This window comes from Antechinus flavipes, chromosome 2 (genome assembly GCF_016432865.1).
Source record: "Antechinus flavipes isolate AdamAnt ecotype Samford, QLD, Australia chromosome 2, AdamAnt_v2, whole genome shotgun sequence".
In the NCBI taxonomy this organism is placed as follows: domain Eukaryota; kingdom Metazoa; phylum Chordata; class Mammalia; order Dasyuromorphia; family Dasyuridae; genus Antechinus; species Antechinus flavipes.
The window spans coordinates 511,312,876-511,328,322 of NC_067399.1; the positions used below are offsets into that span (position 1 = coordinate 511,312,876).

Genomic DNA, 15,447 nt, shown 5'->3' on the forward strand with positions numbered 1-15,447 from the left:
AATTCCTTAAAAAGTAGAATTAGACAAATGGAAAAGGAGGAGCAAAAGGTCATTAAGGAAAATAATTCCTTTAAAATTAGAATTGGGAAAGTGGAAGCCAATCACTCTCTTGGACATCAAAAACAATAAAACAAAATTAAAAAAATAAAAAAAAATTAGAAGAAAAATTGAAATATCTCATTGGAAAAACAGCTGACTTGAAAAATAGATCCAGGAGAGATATTTTTAAAAAACTATTGGACTACTTGAATGGCATGATTTTTTAAAAAAAAAAAAGTCTAAATATCATCCTTCAAGAAATTATCAAAGAAAATTCCCCTAATATTCTAGAATCAGAGGGTGCAATAGAGATTGAAAGGATATACCAATCATCTCCTGAAAAGGATCTCAAAATGAAAACTGAATATACTGTACCCAAATTCCTGATTTCTCAGGTCAAGTTGAAAATACTGCAGGAAGGTAGAAATAAACAATTCCACAAGGCAAAATAATTTGAATAATGAGCAAAAATCAACTACTAAGCAAAACTGAATGTAATCCTTTGAGGGGGAAAGAGATATTCAGTATAATAGGGAACTTTCAAACATTCCTAATGAAAAGATCAGAGCTAAAAGAAAATTGATTTTTAAATACAAAACTCAAAAGAAACATTAAAAAGGAAAAAAAAACATGTTATTCAATAAGGTTAACTTTTTTCCATCCCTACCCAAAAAAGGTAAAACTTGTCATTCTCAAGAACTATATTTTTATTAAGGTAATCAGAAGTAGTTTACATAGTTTTAAAACTGTGGATATAAGTTGATTTTGATGATTTTTTTTAAAAATCAAGGGATGAGAAAGAATATCTCTGAGAGAAAAGGGAAGGGTGAAGTAGAAATGTTTAAACTATATCACATGAAGAGGCACATAAAATTATTTCAGTGGAGGGAAAGAGGCAAGAGTGAACACTTAACTTTACTTTGAATTTGTGTAGCATTGAGGAAATGACCTACTGAAGTATATATTTGATTAATGGGACCTACAGTAAACTCCAGAGTGCAAGAAGTTAGGACTGGAGGCTAGCTTTGTTGAATATACTTGTTATTTCAGAGATAGAAGGGATGGACCTTGACATTGTTGATTTTTTCCTGCTTCTATATAACTTTCAATTAACATTTCTAGTCTTATGATCTGAAATCTTAATGACATATATCAATTTCTAGGATCTTGTAATCTATTCCTAAGTGCTGATCACGAAGTCCCTCTTAATACAGATCACCAACTATAAAATGAAGATTGAAGTTCAGGAATGTTTCTCTTTTAGATCTTGTGTGGTAGGTGCTTAATACATATTTATTGAATTGCATTTGCTGAATTCATACTGAAGGTACTTGATAGAAACATATTCTCATTTTGAAAAGTCCTCAGGAAAAAAAATTGCTTCAGATTTGGGTTAAGATGGTATATAATATGTATATAAAGGCACATGTGCATTTAAGTATATAGTCTTGAAAATCAGTTAATTATCAATTCTGAAAATTATATTAAAACTTACAATGGTAGAACAAAAGTGATCTAGTTTCTAAGATATTTAAGGCTTCTTTACAACATCTCTTCTCCAGACAGCCTTCTTCTTGTCTTATGCCCTCCTCCTTCCACTTTCTGGAATCTTTGGTAATTGAAAAATGCCCTACATATATTTCTTATTTTTCAAGGGTGAGAATCTAGCTGATCAATAATATCTGTCTGCCTATGACATAATAAATGAAAAACAAATTAGATATATATGGGTAAGAAACTATCTCTTTCTATAAAATTCCTGGTCTTCACCTTCAAAATTGAACTGCTCAAGAATAAAAAGACAAAAACCTATTCATCAAACTAAGAAGAATGAACTGAATTGCCAAGTCCTGAGAGTGTGTTCTCACAGGGTCCACCTTGATTTTTTTGCTCTTATTTTTGACAATTCAGTCAAATCCTTCATCCTTTGTCTGTGTTCCAACATATCATGGCCCCTTGATTTTCTAAGTACAGCTTTCTCCATTCTCTTGTAAGAGTTATAAACTGTGATAGAAACCTATTGCTTTTGGCATTACTTTGTGTCTAAGCCCCAGATTTGCTGCAACAGACTAAGATACTGCAAATTGAGGTAGCTATTCTTTAGGGTTGACTATGCATTAAATAACAAAGATCTGTCGAACCTCGCATCAAAATATGAATATGGAGCTAAATTTGTTTACAGTCTACATGTGAGTAGAATAGTTTTTTTGGATTATGGAAAATAGAGCAATCTTCCAAAATGTTTTGTAGACTGCCTCCTATGATTATCTCTAAAGTTCAACAAATATGAAATAAGTGTCCCAGTTTGTAAAAAAAAAAAAAAAAAAAAAAGTGGTTTTTTTCTAGCATTGCAATTAGTTCTCTGCCTTTTCCACTTTATTTATTCCACAATAACTTAAGAGATTAAAAGGTATACAGCTTTGTTTTTGCACAATTTATTAGTTAACAATTGCTCAAAACCTTGAAGTCTCTGTACCAAAACCACACATGAGATAAGGTAGAATGGGAGAAGCTTGAATCAAAGATCTTGAAATCAAGCTGGAGAAAATCCACTGAAATGTTTTTTCTTAGAGCCCCTGGAAAATATGAACCACAAAATTAGAACTTAGAAATGGGGTAATAAGACAAGGATTGGGAAATAGAAGTCCAGACAATAGATATTCTCCTACTTTCTCTTGGAATTATTTGTGCTTTGATTCTATTTTATCATCTCCATGTTTTTTTTTTTCCAACTAGATTGAAAGTTTCTAAAAGGCAGGGATTTTTTCCCTATTGTTTCTGAAGCACACCTGGGGCCTAATACAGGGCCCTAGATAAAGGAGGAATCAATCCATGCTGCTAACATCTCAAGAGTGAAATTGACAAGTGATTCCTTTTCCTCCCTCCTACAGCATTAGAATAAAGAATTTTTAGATCTAAAAAAGACCATAGAGGAAATCTAATCTGTAAAAACCTTCATTTTACAGATGTATACATGAAGGACTAAGAGGAGATAACTTACCCAAGTTTACATAGTGATTAAGTTAGCAGAAATAGGACTAGAATCAATGTGTTCTGACTAGAATTTGTATTTTTTTGTGTTGTTGTTTTATGTTTTACCTCAACTATACCATGTTGCTTCTATAAACAAATAGCTTAAATTATATTAATTTAGAGAGGAGAACTTTAAAAATAATTCTAGTTATATGATACTAAGCAAATCACTTCACCTCTATTTACCTCAATTTCATCAATTGTAAAGTGGGAATAGTAATAACACCTACCTACCAAGGTGGTTGTTAGGATTAATATTTGTAAAATGTTTATCACTTTGCCTGACAAGTAGCAAGTGCTATGCAAATCTTAGTTATTATTATTATTTGCTTAAGGTCACTCAACAGTTGATTAAACAGCCAAGATTAAAATTTAGATCTGCATATTCTAAATCTTAATGTCTTTCTACTATATTACTGCTACACTATAATAACCCAATTATTAATACAAATTTATGAACTTTGTATTCATGGAATAATTGTAAATCTGTGTGCTTTATCCCAGGAGTGAACATCCAAACTAGTTATAGTGTTCTCTTCTTTTCTCGAATATATGATAGTTCTCTGGGAGCAGGTTTCTTGGCAGCCTTTGTTTCAGTTCAGATCAATAATCACCTCAAATGCAGCCAGCTGATAAAATCCTTTATTGTTTCTTCCAAAATAGCCCGGTTAGTTTTCCTAGAGGCCTATCTCCCTCCTTGGTTCCAAGAGCTCTTGCAACTTGCCTTTTGTCACCTCCAGCTCCCTCTGAATCTCCAGTTCTGCCCAACTGTTCTCAATCTCTTCAACTCACTGACTCCACTGACTCAGCTCCTTTTATGCTCTTTTAGAGGTGTGAACTCAAAGGTTGACTTTTCCTCGGAGAGTGGGATTGTGAGAGGTGTAAACTTGTGAATCTCATACTGTATCCTGAAATCTCCCAAATTTGTGAATTAATGTGTGAGCTAATGTGTGAACTCTCAACGGTATAAACATAAGCATTGATTCTATCAATTCTAGTGACTTAACACCTTGTTACAAGTTCTGGCTCATAACAACTAGTCACACCAAATGCTGACTGATGACTGGATGAAATTTTAATACTCCCCATTCTTCATCAATGTTAGATAAAATGCATAAATAACAATGTGTTGACTCACCTTATGATTTCTTTGGGACATCTCTCTAAGGAGAGATAGAAAAAGACTTTGGTTAATCCAATGAGTCCAAAAAAGAAGTGGAGTTAAGTATGGGGATATGGGAAGTTCATTTTTTTCATGAGAAATAATTTTCAATTGTAGTGATGGGGAGACATCTGGAAGTAATTTTTAAAAGATTTTAAAAATAAGTTGACTAAAAATAAAATAACTAATAATAAAGTTAACTTCATTTTTAATGTCAAGGAGAAAATTTAAATTGCAGGAAAATTAAAGTCTTACCTGTTTCACTGAAGAAATAAATATCACTTCTTTGCAAACCATAAGCCATGATTTTAGACTCAAATTTCATTTTATATATTCTAGGCATAAATTTATTTCTTCCTGAAACCAAAAAGATAGATACATGAGTGAGTTGGCTGGAAATCCATGAGGCTTTATCATTCTCCATGTTTGGTTCATTGCCTTAGATTGACTCATAACTTCTAATTATAGGTTCCTAGGAATTAAGATCTAGAAGACAGATTAGAGATTACCTGATTCAATGTTACTCACTTCTTCTATCCCCACCATTTTACAAATGAGGAAATTGACACACACATACCCTAGAGAATTAAAATGATTTATTCAAGGTTATGTAGGTATTAAGTAAGACTTTGAGTGTTTAGACCTATATTTTCTAGTTCCAAATCCAGTATCTTGTTGAGAGTAAAGAAAATGAATAATACTCTTTATGGTGGACATGACAGTTATCTTAGATGAGTATCAGTGGGACTGAATAACTCCTTGGGATAGGTAAAATTCTTAAATGTGTCCTGGATCACTCTTGATCGTATTTGTATCCATGCCCTGGGTAATAGTATAAAGATCATGCTCACTGAATATAATGAGTTTAATAGGAAGAAGAAAAATTCCATACAAGCAAATGTAGGCTAAAGGTCTTAAAGACAAAAACCATATTACAGAGATAGCATTTGAAGTAAAACTAGAAATTTAAGGTTATATACCCTTTAACAAGATAAGGTCAAAATAGGTACATGATTAAACATAAAGGGTAATACCATAAGCAAATTAGAAGAGCAAGGAATAATTTACTTCTCAGATCTTCTCAGAGAAGAGAAAAAATTATGACCAAATAGGAGATAGAGAACATTAAAAAATGCAGGATATCCCTTCAACAATGAGATTATTCAAACCAGTTCCAATTGTTTAGTGAGGAAGAGAGTCAGCTACACCCAGAGAGAGGGCTATGGGAACTGAGTGTCGTTCACAACATAGCATTTTCACTCTTTTTGTTGTTGTTTGCTTGCATTTTATTTTGCTTCTCTTTTTTTCTGGTTTGTTTTGACTTTTCTTGTGCAGAAAGATAATTGTATAAATATGCATGCATATATGGATTTAACATATATTTCTACCATGTTTAACATATATTGGACTTCTTGCCAGAAGAACGTGGGGGAAGGAGGGGAAAATTGGAATACGAGGTTTTGCAAGGGCTGATGTTGAAGAATTGTCTATATATATGTTTTGAAAAATAAAAAGGTTTAATAAAGAAAAAAAGAAAATGTAATATAAGTAATTTTTATTACATTAAATTAAAAAGGTTTTGCACAACCAAAGCTATTGCAGTCAAGATTAGAAGGGAAGCAGAAATCTGGGAAACAATTTTTACAGTCAGTGTTTCTGATAAAGGCCTTATTTCTAAAATATATCAGGAAGTCAATCATATTTATAAGAATACAAATCATTCCCTAAATGATCAAAAGATACGAACAGGCAGTTTTCAGATGAAGAAATTAAAGACACTTATAGTTTTATGAAAAAAACTTTCTAAGTAACTATTGACAAAAGAAATATAAAGTACCATCTCTCACATATTAGATTAGCTAACAAAACAGAAAAGAAAAATGATAAATGTTCAAGAGGATGCAGAAAAATTGGAACATTAATGCATTGTTGGTGGAGCTGTGAAGTTATCCAATAATTCTGTACAGCAATTTGAAACTATGTTCAAAAGGCTATAAAATTGTGCATACTCTTTAGGTCTGGATCTCAAAGAGATTAAAATGGAAGTTAAAATGGAAATGAAAAGAATTAAAAATGGAAAAGAACTCACATGTACAAAAATGTTTATAGCAGCTTTCTTCATGGTGGCAAAGAATTAGAAATTTAAGGGGATACCCATCAATTGGGAAATGGCTAAATAAATTGTGGTATATAAATGTAATGGAATACTATTATTCTGTGATAATGATGAGCAGGTGTATTTCAGAAAAACCTGAAAAGACTTACATGAATTGTTGTTGAATGAAGTGAGCAGAACCAGGAGAACATTGTATATAATATCAATATTGTGCAGAAGACCAATTTTGATAAACTTAGCTCTTCTCAGAAATATGATTATTAAACACAATTCGAAAAGATCCATGATGGAATGTTATCCACATCCAGAGAAATAAATATGGAGATTAAATATAAATAGAAGTTTTCACTTCTTTTGGTTATTTTTTTCTTTCTCATGAGTTTGCCATTCTGATTCTTTTTTTGCAACATGACTAACATAGAAATAGGTTTAATATAATTGTACATGTATAACCTATATCAGATTGATTGCCCTATTGGGGAGGCAGGAAGGGAGGGAAGCAGAAAAATTGGAAATCAAAATAATAATAATAGTTTAATACTATCCTATATAAAATAAATGTAAAAAAAACAAATAACTTTTAAAAGTAATCATATATAGAAAGTAATTAAGAGAATAACAAGTGTTGTTTTTAAGGTAGACAGAAGACTTACCAAGTAGTTTCCATTCCCCAGTATTCTTCCCAACTTGACAATATAAAATCAGGAAGTTCTGATAGTATCATCCATAACAAAATAGTTACTTTCAAAATCTATAAAAGGAAAGAATTAGTGGCAATGTGAAGCTTCCATTTTCTATTTAAGGTAAAAGACATGACCATGTATCTATTAGTCTTTTGTATGCCGTGGATAATTAGGACATGTTTGTTGAATTAATATTAATATCCTAGTCAAGAGCATAAGCACTGGTTATCTTGTTTTAATAATAATAGCAAAAGCATGCTATCACAGGAACTCTGAAGAGTTATATTTTATCCATCCTCTATCTTCTTCCTCTTGAACAAGTGTTGAAATCACTCAACGGAATGTGATTTTTTTATTTTCTTTTTTCTTCATTTCCCCATAATGTAGCCTCTATTTGAATAGTAACAGTAAAGAGCAACAAGCTAATAGCCCATTGAAAATTGAATTCCCACATTTGATCTGGCCCTTGCATTTAGCTTTTAAAAGATGAACCTGCTTAGGAGAGATGGGAACAGACACATATCATACCCACATAAGTGAGGATGAACTGGGTAAAGAACCAGCTTTCCATGTGAATTCAAAAGGCAACCATTTGTATTTAACAATTGGTTCCAAAAGAAGATTTTTTTAAAAAAGTTGAACCTCAGTTAAAGAAAATGGGAGAAGACATTGAACTGTTCAGATTCTCTCAAATCTTGAGAGGATTCCATCAACATTATCTTAATGACTCCAAAGAAAAGAGCTATTAGAACACCAAGAAATAATGTTCACTGAAGATATCCCAGACTTATCCCTTCTCTGTTACACTTCCCTTAGCCTATGAAAATGGTTCTGAGAGCAGAAATTCAGTTTCTAGTAGATGGATTGACTCATTTGGACACATAACTTAATGGATTCTTACTGTATCAATGATTGCAAACACTTAAGAATAAATGAATGAATGAATGGTTAACTTAACAAGGATTCTTTCATATACATACAGGTAATGCCATGCTGTCTGTATTTTCTCCCTAGTCATTCCATTACTTAGATAGAAAGAGTTTAGATACATGATTGCTGTGTCCAGATATACTAACCTGGCAATAAAAAGTACATAAGTAGGTGACTCTCAGTAATCTCTACTATCACCAGTATGAAGAAGTTTAATTCATACAGGTCATTATAGGCACTTAATGTTCACATCATGAAAAAACAGAAAAAATACTGCACTAGTAGCCAAGAAACACAGATTTGAGTTACAGCTTTTATATTAACTGGAAATCATCTGATCTCTATGGATTGTACTTTACACATGAAGAAAAGTAAGAATAAAACAACTGGACTTATCAAATTTTTGCATTCTTTCCAGCTGTAAATTATATTGGCTTGATTCTCCTTTGTCTATGTTCAAGACCCCACTTATGACCAACCCTTGACATTGCTGTGCAATTTTTTCAATTCTCAGCATCATCTAAAAATATAGTTTTGAGCAATTTAAAATTACACTATCTAGGCTTCTGCCTTGTATACCAGGGACAGGTTCCTACAACTTTTCCAGCCTATGAAAGTATGAATCTTCTTCCTCAAATAATGGAGTAGTAAGAATAAGAAATCCAAAATGGGAGGTGACGAAAGGCCATTTTTATGTATTATTCATTCCTTGGTATGATAGGACTTTTGTCTTTTTTTATTTCAAGATATGCAGACCCCCAGTATGGGAAAAAAAATCCAAATTTTTAGCTATGGCTACTTGATATTCCAAAAGGAAACTGGTGATTTTGAAGGACACCTTTAGAACTACGAGCTCAGGAAAAAAACAATCAGCCTCTAGATCATATGGTTGGTGAATAAGCAAATTATGGCATGTCACTGAAGGACCTTGGCACTTATAAATGAAAGGGACCTGGGAAAGCAGCTATTCTAATCTCCACATTTGACAATTGAAGAAATTAAAACCCAAAGAGATATATTTGCTTAAGAAATGCAGGTAATAAGGAGTAAAAACAAGATCTCCAATCTTTCAATGAAATATTATTGTCCTTTAAAGAGACAAATATGCAGAATGTAAAAAAGTGAGATTTACAAGAAAAGGTGCAAAGTGAAGAAATCTGAACCAGAAAAAAATATGCATATAATGAATATATAAATAAAATTACTATAGTTTTCTAAAGAAAATGAGAAGAACAATATATGGTAAACACATTAAGATGATATTAGAAATTAGAAATGTTATTGTTATTTTGTTGGATTTTCCTGTTAGCTAATTTTTAAGTATGGAGCATAGACTATGTATGATTTGATTCCTTATTTTATCTATTTATTTAAATAGTTATATAGTTTATAACTGACTACATTTATGCATATATGTATATACACACGTATATGTGTATATGTATGTAAAAGAAATATAGCTTTCATTATTGCTATTAAAATCTTGTAATGCAGGAGCCATTCTATATATTTGATTTGTTTCTATTCCATGAAGAAAAATTTATGTCTACGTGATATTTACTTTTAACTTTGTATTGCTCAGGGATAATGGTTGCAGTGAGTATGATATTAATTTGGTGACATATGTTCTTCCAACTAGAAAATAAAATTGATACTTCTTGTGTATTTTGCTCCATGAACTTTATGTGATTCATATGCATTATAATATATTCAATAAAATCACAATTTCATAGCCTAATTGCCAGATCTGATAGCCTTCTCCAAATGGTCATTCTTTTTTATTTCTCTGCAACATTTGGCTCTATTAATCATTTTCTCGTGATTTTCCTGTCCCTTCTCGGTTTTTCTTGGTTTTTCTGATCCTACTCTTTATTGATTCTCCAGTCGTTCTGATAACTTCTCAGACTGCTTAATTGAATTTATGTCACACCCACTAATCATGAGTTTGTTCTGGTTCATCTTCTTTTTCTTTTCTATATTCTTTCAATTCTCATGAGTTTAAGGATCATCTCTTTGAAGATTACTTATAGATCTATATATTTAGTCTTCCTGAGGGCTGTAATACTGAATACATAAGCATAGTATAATACATAATCATGGACATCCAGAATTGAATGTTCAGTAGACATCTCAAACTTAACATTTCTTTTTTATAACTTTTTATTGACAGAGCCCATGCCTGGGTAATTTTTTTTACAACATTATCCCTTGCACTCACTTCTGTTCCAACTTTTCCCCTTCCTCCCTTCACTCCCTCCCCCAGATGACAAGCAATCCTATACAAGTTAAATATATCGCAGTGTATCCTAGGTACAATATATGTGTGCAGAACTGAATAGTTCTCTTGTTGCACAGGAAGAATTGGATTCAGAAGGTATAAATAACTTGGGAAGAAAGACAAAAATGCAAGCGGTTTACATGCATTTCCCAGTGTTCTTTCTCTGAGTGTAGCTGCTTCTGTCCATCCTTGATTAATTGAAACTGAGTTAGATCTTCTCTGTCAACGAAGTCCACTTCTATCAGAATACATCATCATATAGTATCATTTTTGAGGTATATAATGATCTCCTGGTTCTGCTCCTTTCACTTAGCATTAAGTTCATGTAAGTCTCGCCAGTCCTCTCTGTATTCATCCTGCTGGTCATTCCTTATAGAACAATAATATTCCATAACATTCATATACCATAATTTACTCAACCATTCTCCAATTGATGGGCATCCATTCATTTTCCAGCTTCGATCCACTACAAACAGGGCTGTCACAAACATTTTGGCACATATAGTCCCTTTCCCTTCTTTAGTATCTCTTTAGGGTATAAGCCCAGTAGAAACACTGTTGGATCAAAGGGTATGCACAGTTTGATAACTTTTTGAGCATAGTTCCAAATTGCTCTCCAGAATGGCTGGATGTATTCACAATTCCATCAACAATGTATCAGTGTCCCTGTTTTCCCACATCTCCTCCAACATTCCGCATTATCTTTTTCTGTCATTCTAGCTAATCTGACAGGTGTGTAGTGGTAGCTCAAAGTTGTCTTAATTTGCATTTCTCTGATTAATAATGACTTGGAGCATATTTTTATATGGCTAGAAATAGTTTCAATTTCTTTGTCTGAGAATTGTCTGTTCATATCCTTTGACCATTTATCAATTGGAGAATGGCTTGATTTCTTATACAGTCAATTCTCTATATATTTTGGAAATGAGGCCTTTATCAGAACCTTTGACTGTAAAAATGTTTTCCCAGTTTATTGTTTCCCTTCTAATCTTGTTTGCATTAGTTTTGTTTGTACAAAAACTTTTTAATTTAATATAATCAAAATTTTCTATTTTGTAGTCAATAGTGATCTCTAGTTCTTCTTTGGTCATAAATTCCTAAACTTAACATTTCTTTAAAAGAACTCAACTGTTTTTCTTCTAAATCTACCCCCTTTCCTTATTAGTATTATTTGAATCACCATTATTTGAGTCATCTAAATTCACAACTTGTATCATCCTTTTTTTCTCACTCTCACTCATCTCAACTATCCAAATATTTATTGAATCTCATTGTTTCTATCTCTATATATCTTTATTAAGTCTCTGTTCTACTTCAGGCCCTTAGTACCAATACCATTTCAATAGGCTCCTACTTTACATCTCTGCCTTTGGTTTCTCTTTATCTAATCCATCAGTAATAACAAAGTCTTTGTCTTCAAAACATTGATTATTTAGATATTTTGATACATAATTATTATAGATAAATAAATGCCTCTCTATGCTTATATTAGAATGAAAACCAGTATCAAAGGAGATGGATAACTTTTTAATATCAAGTTCTTATAGTCTGTCACTACTTCGTGGAACACATTCCCTCTCTTTTCTCCACCTTTCCAAATTCTTGTTTCCTTTACAATTTAATTCAAGTGTCACTTCCTACATGAAACCATTCTTTATTCCTTCTTTCCCCAGGTGGCAGAGCCTCACCCTTCTAAATTACTTGATATTTACTTTAAACTGCCTTTGTCCATTTTCATGTTGCTTGTTTCATGAGAATGTATACTTTAGGTTAGATTTCAATAATTTCAGTCTTTAAATCCCAGCATCTACCATAGTTCTTGGCATGAAGCAGGCATTTAATAAAAATTTGTTTATTAATTGATTGATTGTTTGATCAATAGCTTGATTAATTGATGCTTCAGTGTGACATTGTGAAAGAGTTTTAAATCAAGAGTTGAGAAATCAAGAAATCTTATTTCTGCTACTTGTTCCTTTAATGATCTTCCCAAAATTCTATGACCCTCAAGTTTTTATTTGGAAAATGAATAGATAGGATTATATAGTTTCCCAAGTTTAAATGCTGTGCAAATTAGCAAATAATTAGTTCAGACCTAGACAGTACCACATAATTCTGTCAGAATTTCCAAATGTTGTACTCACTTGGTGTTACTGTATCAACATCTGCATTCTCTTTGACTTTGAAGGAAGAGATTTGAAATCTGCTTCATCCAGCTGGCATTTTCTCCTTTGGTCTGTGAGGTACTATTGCAATGGAATAACACTTCCCATTAATCTAAAGTGAGCCATGAAGTGAGATGACATTAAAAAATCGCCCATATCTTTGATAGTGGTTTCATTCTGTTACAAGCATAGAGACAGGTGTTTATTTATCTATAATAATCATATACGTTTTATTTCAATTTTTAAATACAAAATTCCAAGAATGGTTAGAGCAAGTGCCAAAACATTGGAGTCAATAAGGAAAAGACTGACTGGTAAGGAAGGCAAGAACCTAACTCTACCTATGACTAGGAATGATCAAGAATGGTCTATAACGGCTTCTAAGAATTGGTGCTTAGATCCATAGAATATGAGAGTCATCAGTTGATAAAGCCTGATGTCATAGATACATCAACTATTTCATTTTCCTCCCAACTTCTCAGTAATAGAGTCATCTTCTGCTGAAAAGTATATGGAAAGAGAAGGGATTTGAAGGAATAGAAGACAGAAAGATGAAAAAAATGAAGAAAAAGAAACAGAATGTGGTACCAGAAAGAAAGGATAAAGATAAAATTACCATAGTTTTTTATTCCATATTCAAATCCTCCATCTCAGAAATGAACAGTAGAGCTCAGTTTCATGGTATCTATTCAGGTTTGAACTCAATATTTTACCTGGCCCATTTTTCCGGGTCAACTACATTAGCCATATATAGGCCAATGGCCAGAAGTAGAAGCTTCATCCTTATTAGGGAAATTTATTCTTCTCTGACTGGAAGTAGTAAGATATATTAATAGGAATGAAGAAGGACACTAAGTCAGGTTCCTTTATATAATATCCTCAGAGGGTTGGCTTACTACAAGGTCTTGGCAGTGTATCTTGCATCTACTCCTCCCCCCAAATTCATCTTTCACACTTCCCCCCTCATACACATGTACATATACACACACTGAGTCAGCATTCACCAGCTGTTATTTAAGTTTGCCAAGAGAAATACTATTTTCCTTAGAATTTTGTGCTCATGTTAGGATTGTTTTAAAATTATCACTGGTACTATCATTTCAATAAAAGAATTGCATTATCCTTGGCACTTACTGATGTTATATAAGAGCAAGACTAATTTTTAGAACAATTGTTGATCTTATCTTTTGATGAGGCTGTTAGATCAGATTAAACACTTAATGTTTCTTATCTAAGTACAAAATGCTCATTTTAAAATGACTCAGTATGAGGAAAAGAATGAGAAATCAATGCCTTATTTCCTTTAGTGAAGCATGAAATAGGAAAAAAATTATTTTATTGTAGTTAGTTTATTTATTTTTAATCAATCATGTTGGGGGAGAAAAATAAGAACAAAAGGGAAAACTATGGGAGAGACAAAAACAGAAAAAAGAAGTGAATATAGTGTGTTTTGATTTACATTCAGTCTCCTTAGTTCTTTTTCTGGATGCAGATGGCATTTTCTGTCCAAAGCCTGTTGGGATTGTTTTGGACCACTGAACCACTGAGAAGAACTAAGCCTTTCATAGTTCAACATCACATATTCTTGCTATTATTGTGAACCATGTATTCCTGGCTCTGCTTATTTTGTTCAGTATCAGTTCACATAAATCTTTTCAGGCCTTTCTATAAACAGCTTGTTCACCATTTTTAATAGAATAATAATATTCCATTACCTTCATGTACTACAACTTGTTCAGCCATTCTCTAATTGATGGCCATCCACTCCTTTCCCAATTATTTGCTACCACAAAAAGGAGCAGCTACAAATATTTTTACAAATGTGGGCCCTTTCCCCTTTTTTATGATTTTCTTGTGATATAGACCCAATAATGGCACTGCTGGCTCAAAAGGTATGAGCAGTTTTATAGCCCTTTGGACATAAATCCAGCTTGTTTTTCCACAATCCCTCTAACATTTATCATTATCTTTTCCTGTCATCTTAGCCAATCTGAGAGGTGTGAGGTAATACCTCAGAGTTATTTTAATTTGAATTTCTCTAATTAATATTTTTTCATATATAACTATGAATGGCTTTAATTTAATCATCTGAAAATTGTCTGTTCATAGCCTTTGACCATTTATCAATTGGGGAATGACTTACATACTTATAAATTTGACACAATTCTTTATATATTTTAGAAATGAGACCTTTATCAGAAATACTGGCTGTAAAAGATTTTTGCCAGCTTTGTACTTGCCTTTTAATCTTGTTTTTGTTGGTTTTGTTTGTGCAAAATATTTTTAATTTAATGTAATCAAAGTTGCCCATTTTGTCTTTCATAATGTTCTCTAGTTCTCCTTTGGTCATAAATTCCTCCCTTCTCCAAAGATCTGATAGGTAAATTATCCCGTGTTAGCCTAATTTGTTTGTGGTATTATCCTTTATGCCCAAATCATGTATCAATTTTGACATTATTTTGGTATGAGGTGTGGGATGTAAGTCTATGCCAAGTTTCTGACATTATTTTCCACTTTTCCCAGCAATTTTTGTCAAATTGTGAGCTCTTATTGCAGAAGTCAGAGTTTGGGGAATTATCAAATAATAGATTGTGAAAAATGACCTAGACCAGGAGACCACAGAATGTGAGACTTATGTGTTGGAATCCTTACTAACTGCTAACTAATTAGATACTGTGACATATTTAACATATATAGGATTGCTTGCCATCTGGGGGAGGGGGGTGGAATACGAGAGAGAGGGATTATGGGTTTTCTCCCATAGTGCTCTCTGGCCCAACGAGCTTCAAGGGAGGTGTGAACTCATTGAACTTAGTTCTACTTAGTACCTTGTTTCAGGTTCTGCCCAAAACATCTTCTTGTAAGATTAGATCAACTCTAATTAGTTAGCAGTTAGTAAGGATTCCAGAAGAAGGCAGAGGCAGAGGCTGACAGAACCTTTGGATTTGGAGACATCCGAAGGGCTCTAAGCCTCTAAACCGGCTGTCCTCTGAGAACAAACTTCAACATTTGAACTCTAACACTTCTCGGATTTTTTTTCCTTT

The 15,447-nt window shown here is 32.6% G+C and overlaps 1 long non-coding RNA gene across 2 annotated transcripts; it reads right to left on the reverse strand.

The window, feature by feature from the left end:
* Positions 1 to 2,458: 2,458 nt before the first annotated feature.
* On the reverse strand, positions 2,459 to 12,483 carry LOC127547091 (uncharacterized). 2 transcript variants are annotated; one of them, XR_007950069.1, is made up of 5 exons: positions 12,383 to 12,483; positions 7,004 to 7,101; positions 4,490 to 4,591; positions 4,211 to 4,235; positions 2,459 to 2,615 (listed from the first exon to the last, which is right to left on the reverse strand). It is a non-coding gene; the product is annotated as an uncharacterized LOC127547091 (long non-coding RNA). The 2 variants fall into 2 exon arrangements; XR_007950068.1 differs by lacking the exons at positions 7,004 to 7,101; positions 12,383 to 12,483 and having other exon boundaries at positions 4,490 to 4,640.
* Positions 12,484 to 15,447: the final 2,964 nt, after the last annotated feature.